The sequence below is a fragment of the Telmatherina bonti genome (assembly GCF_933228915.1).
Source record: "Telmatherina bonti genome assembly, chromosome: 13".
In the NCBI taxonomy this organism is placed as follows: domain Eukaryota; kingdom Metazoa; phylum Chordata; class Actinopteri; order Atheriniformes; family Telmatherinidae; genus Telmatherina; species Telmatherina bonti.
The window spans coordinates 4,865,698-4,871,697 of record NC_136611.1 but is presented as its reverse complement, the minus strand read 5'-3'; positions in this window follow the sequence as shown (position 1 = coordinate 4,871,697).

The window sequence follows — 6,000 nt, the reverse complement described above, 5'->3', positions numbered from 1 at the left end:
TCAGTTCTCGGAAAATCTCATCAGCTGGATGATATTTTACCAGAATTGCAGCTCATGCAAGGTCGCCACGTTGCGTAATTTTGTGGGTTTTCTACTTTCCGCGGAGAATTTGCTACGACTTTTCAAAGCTTTTCTTCCTCATTTTCTTCCTCATTTTCTTTTCTAAAACTCTAAAATTCGCTGTTGTATATTCCACACTGCGCCATCTTTACCAGAAAGAACTGGTCGCAATCCCCCACGTCACATCCAGGGACGCTATAAATGCTAAAAAAGTGTTTCCATTACCCTTTCGCAATACATTTCTACATCGAAATGTATAAAAAACCACCTCATGGGAGCGTAAAAACTTTTTAGCCATATCTGAAACTTTTTGTGGTGTTTCCATTCGTGTTTTTTTATTTCGATTTTAGTTTTTATGCATTTCTAGGTGTAATGGAAACACAGCTAATGACACTCGTTCATTCCTGCTAAACGAGTCACTTGATAAATCAAACTAATCAGACCATCTCAGCCACTTCGGGCGTCACTCAGTTGTTTCAAACGTGTTGGTTACGTGACCACAGCAAGGTTCAGCATACTAGTTTGTGTTGGAGCTTCGAATGTTGGAGAAAAATCGTGACCCACTGCCACTAGTTAGTTTACAAAGAATAGGTTTTCCTTTATGCAGATGATTGTTAAGTTTATTTCTCTCCGGAGCTCATTGGTCCATCTCTAAGCCTCACCTTGACTGCCTTACTAACTCCTTTATTCTTTTTATTTTTAATGAGCAGGATTAAAGTCAGATGATTGTAGACCTGAAAGCACCAGAAGGATGTAGCGTATCAGTCTTTTCTGTCTGGTCCATAACATGAATCCAGGAGAAACAATTTGAGTGTGAAATTGTTTCCTACTCTAGAACTCGGCTTTAACTCTGTTTACAATCCTGATTTTTCTAGATGAGGTAGAAATAAAAAGAAAATAGCCTGTTCTGTCTAAAGAGATCCCTGAAACAACAACAAATGCAGTTTTTTTAACTGCTTGACTTTATTATTGATGATTACTTTTGGTTTATTTGTTCCAAAAACAAAAGTTAGTATACAGACTTATGTTTTGCTTTCATTTCTACCAGTTTATGTGGCATTTTTGAGGGCATCCAACCAACAAGACAATGTTTTCGGGCTGCTGTTTTCTCAACTTATGTGGTTAAAAGGAGGGATTGTGGTCAAGTTTACATCTGGTTAAAAAAAAGGTGTTTGGGTTTTATCCGGAAATGGAACTTCTCTGCCACGATGGATGAAGTGGGAAAAATGATCTTTCCACTCTAATGCACAGAGGTGGTTGGATCATGATTACAGATTAACATCAATCCACATTTACGGATTAATAATCTTCCATTTATTTTTGACAGCTTGTGTCATACTGCAAGCTCTGATACCAAATAAATCAAGGGTTTGTGTTGTCAGTGTCGATAACAATTATATTTAACCCTCCAAAGCCCAACCTTACAGCCACAGAAAAGTCCTTTTACTTTTTAGTTTCTGCTATTTTCATGATTTGATCGGTCAAAATGGTTGTAGTGTAATCTGGTGTCCACTAGGGGGCAGGAGACCAGTATTATAAGGAATACAACAGGGTTTTGAGTAAAGTTTCTATCATAAAGTGATGCTAAATGTCTCAGAAACTGTAGCTTAAAATGTGATACTTTTGGCTTTATCCTTGTGTAGAAGTGTAGAAATATTTCTTTTTTTTCCAACACCCACCCTTCCTTCCTCATGTCATCGTTTCCCCATTCTGCATAAAAAGGTGTGCCGCTTTCGTGGCTGCGCCTCAGTCTGCCTGATCCTGTTTATGTCACATAATGTTGTGTGTTTAAGTCTTGGACGGGTTCTGCTGGAATTAATTTTGTCGTGCCAGCTGGTTTAATGACAATAAAGTTTCAGGAACTTCTAATAGGGCCAAATGAAACTAATAAATTCTATTTTAATGCTTTAATATATGATTTTCATTTGTGGAATAAATGCATTCATAAAAATAAAGTTATTACTCATACCATGACATTCCTATTTGCCATTATTTCTGTAAGAGTACTTGAGTGTGTCGAAAAACAACTTTATCTTCATCATTCATGGAGATTCTTGTAGTTTTCAAGCTTTTATGTATCAGCAACATGAGACTAATATCGACAGATATCAATATCTGGGATCTAGTAGACAAGGTAGAACATTTCCACAGAACACCGGCTAGAAGATGGCGATGAAGCCTCTTTGCTTGGGGACGATGTTCAACACTGTCCTGATTGATTCTTCTAAAGCTGATTATTTCTCAATATTGTATTGATCAATTTAAATTATAAAAAGAGGAAAAAAATGCAGCTTTTCTGTGTTTATATTCAGATATTCACAGATATTCTGTGATATCAGCAGAGGCAGATGGCTGCCTGTCCTGAGCCGGGTTCTGCCGGAGGTTTCCTTCCTGTTAAAAGGGAGTTTTTTCCTTCCCACTGTCGCCAGTGTGCTTGCTCAGGATGGGAGATTGAGTTGGACTCAACTCAATCTGTTGGTTTCCTTATATAGGCTGTTATGAATTGGCTTTCATTATGTTTTCCCCTCTGTCTGTAAAGCGTCTTGAGATGGCATTGCCGTGATTTGTCGCTATATAAATAAAGTTGAATTGAAAATTGAAATGAATAACAGAAGGGTTGTTTCTTTTCAGGAACACTTAAGCTGAGTATTTTCCCTTCTTCCCTCTGCGGCGGTCCCACTGCACCCCCCCTCCTTGCCCCTGCTCTGTGGGAAGAGCGAAGAGCTGTCCGCAGCGCTTTGCGTCAAGGCCCGGAGTGCGGTCAGCCTGAGAAACCCAGACGTCCTCCGTGTGAAGAGGAAGAGAAACGTTGTGTGACACGGAGGGGAGGAGGACCAGGCCGCATCAGGCGACTGCCGTGCCGCATCCAAGTGTCAGTGTCCCGAAATAGCGGCGAACGACGACCAGACTGAAGATACCAAACAAACAACAGCTCTCACATCACGTAAACATCGGCTAACACACGAGACACGACAAACTGTGAAGCTTCCCTCTGTCTTCCGGTCTTGTTAATCAGAGCTGTGGAGAAAGCGATTGGAGGGGACATCGGAGGCCGCAATCCGGGTTCCTCACCAACACTTTGCCTTCGAAAAAACCTTGACAAGCTCCCTCTGTGCACTGCTGTGTGGACACAGAGGACAGAGCCTCGTCTCCAGCAGATGTCTCGTGGCGCCGACTATAAATAAAGCCAATGAGACCAGCCGGCTACTGACGAGCGTAAGCCGCCGCGAGGCCGTGCTAGCGTTGCAAAGGGCCTGTCGTGTCCTGGCATGGCAGGAGGGCTCACATACGGCGCCAAAGCCTGTGATGCTTCCACGCTTTGTCTTCAGGGTTTGAGAGGAAAATAAAGACGGTAGCCTAGCTGTTGGACGGGGTGTTATCAGGCGAGGGACAGGTGGAACATGAAGCACGTACGTGTCTAGGCTCATGTCTTCTATCTGCAAACTCAACATGATCTATAAGAAGCAGCAGAACATACATGAGGTGTCGTGAAGTGCAGCAGCCAGAGAAGGACTTAGCAGTGTATCGTTGCTTTTCATTGATGACCCTGTCAGTCCCAAAGGACACCGGTGGCCCCGGGGCCTGTCTGTCTCCATTTAAAGCAGTTTAACACAGCCTTGTTTGGAGCAGAGAGGCTTTCACCTGCCATGAATGTGCAGCCAGCTGTAATTAAGATGTAATGCAGCCCTTTTTTATTGCACGTTTAATGGAAGAAGGATCCTCACTTAACTCTGTATGGCACGAAATATATATAACATGTTCCACTCTGCAGCATTTACACCACAAACGTGGTATTTTAAGAATGGTTTTACACAAATCTTTCCCAGAGTTTAATCAGGGACTCTTTCATTTCATGTGTCATTGCACGCCACCTAAGCGCACGGTCGCATTCAAGCACATTTCTCCGTGTTAGGACTGGCAGGAAAATTGAGGCCAGCAATCAGAGACGAGAGGTGTAGAAAAAAGGCCAACAACAGATTGTCACTGTGGATTAGTGACAACTCGTAAAGGAGGCAGGGGAGCCAGAGACGAGGAGTTGTCCTTCGTCTGAGTCCACGCCATCCAGAGCAGGAAGTTTGTCCTGCTTGGTGCAATGGCTGCATGTTACCATGGAAACCCACGAGACTGCTCAGAAACGTTTCTGACAGATGACAAACACTGACCGGATGTTTTCAGGCTCATTTCTGCTGCCTTACGTTTGTAAACCGGAACGTCCATTTCTAATGTTGTCATACGTCACCACCCTCACACTTCCAGGCCTTTTTTTTTTAACGTTGCCATGGTTACTTCCATCCATCCACTAGTGGGCAGTGCTGAGTTCAGAGTTCGCTTTCGCAGTAGGTAGCGTTAATGCACCGCTACCAACAAACCCAGAAGTGGCAGAAGAATAAAACCACAAAAATAAATTCTCTTGTCAACTTCTGTCTTTTTCTGGTGCTTTTAATTTGACAGTTTCTGCATTGTCAACATCCTGTTCCTCCTCATCTTCTCTTGTTTGTTCTTTTTACTGGCTGTGGGTCAGCTACACTACTCAACACTGCCCCCGAGATTTACGGTGGTATTGCTCTATTTTCTTTTTTTTTTCTTTTTTTATTTATGTATTTATTGTTTGTCAACATAGCATGTGTTTAGTTACAAAAACATTTTCTTTTTTGTAGTTTACATATACACTCAGTTGACAGATTGTATGTTTTACAAAATAGTTAAGAAATAAAATAAACACGAGAATAAAATATGAAAAAAAATTCCAAAATAAAACATCATTCCTCTCATCATTCCTCTCATCAAGAGATATTTGTAGATCCTTAAAATAGTTTAATAAAAAAAAAAGGGGGGTGTCCAGGCCTCTAAGAATTGTTGTATAGATCTTTCTAAGGTAAATCTGATTTTTTTCCAACTTAAGAAATTATATTGTCTCTCTAATCCATCTAATAAAGCTTGGCGGAGATTGGCTGTTTCCAGGTCAGCAAGATGCCCCTCCTTGCCATGAGAGTAGTGAACGCAATTACATCACACGCAGTACTTGATAAAGAGCAAATCCAGGGAGTAATTAGCCGTTTTAGAGACATCTAAAGGGAATGACGCTGATGACAAACCCTGGAGACGGAACCCGGAGATGCATCGAACTGTGTGCTTCGAGTATAGATGGACCTTTAGTTTTGCTGGTCAGAAGCGTCTCTACAGGAAATCTCATGGAAGTCTAATTATTCCAGCACTTAATTCTTTCTAAATTCCCTGTTTTGGAAAAAAAAAAAAAACTTGTTTTTTGCAGGTATAAAAAACACAATTGATCTATTATCAATAAGCTTCAACAAAATAAACTGAGATGGAAAAAATGTGCCAGTAAATTGAATAAAGAAGGGGTTTAAATCAGAATTATGATTTTCACACATTTTTTAAAATAAATTTTACTGGATTTCAGTTAAATAAAAAAAAAAAACAACTTTATTTGTCCCCGAGTTCAGATGGTCTTCACGTTTCAGTTTCCTCAGTGTGTAACGTTAACAGTACATCAGTTATACAGAAGTAATGCGGTGGTTTATATGATACACATAGACACACACACACACACACACACAATAAAAATGCTTAAGATTAAAGTTTTCTTTTTTCTTGTGACCAAAAAGGCAGCAGCACAGTAAAAAAAACCCAACTTTAAACAGATAATCTTCACAAAAACAAAGTGACTACTGTGTCGCTGTCACAAACCCTGAACGTCATGGAGGCTGTACAACACATCACAGTACCATCAGCACAAAAATTAACTTCACATAGGACACATTTGGTAAATAATACTGAAATATAGGATAAAAAGAAGCGACCCAAGAACGGAGCCCTGAAGAACTCCTTTTGTTACTTAAAGATATTTAAATATGTGTTCTTCTGCTGTTATGTACATTAAAGCAGGATACAGTATAAACATTATTCCGTTTTCATAGT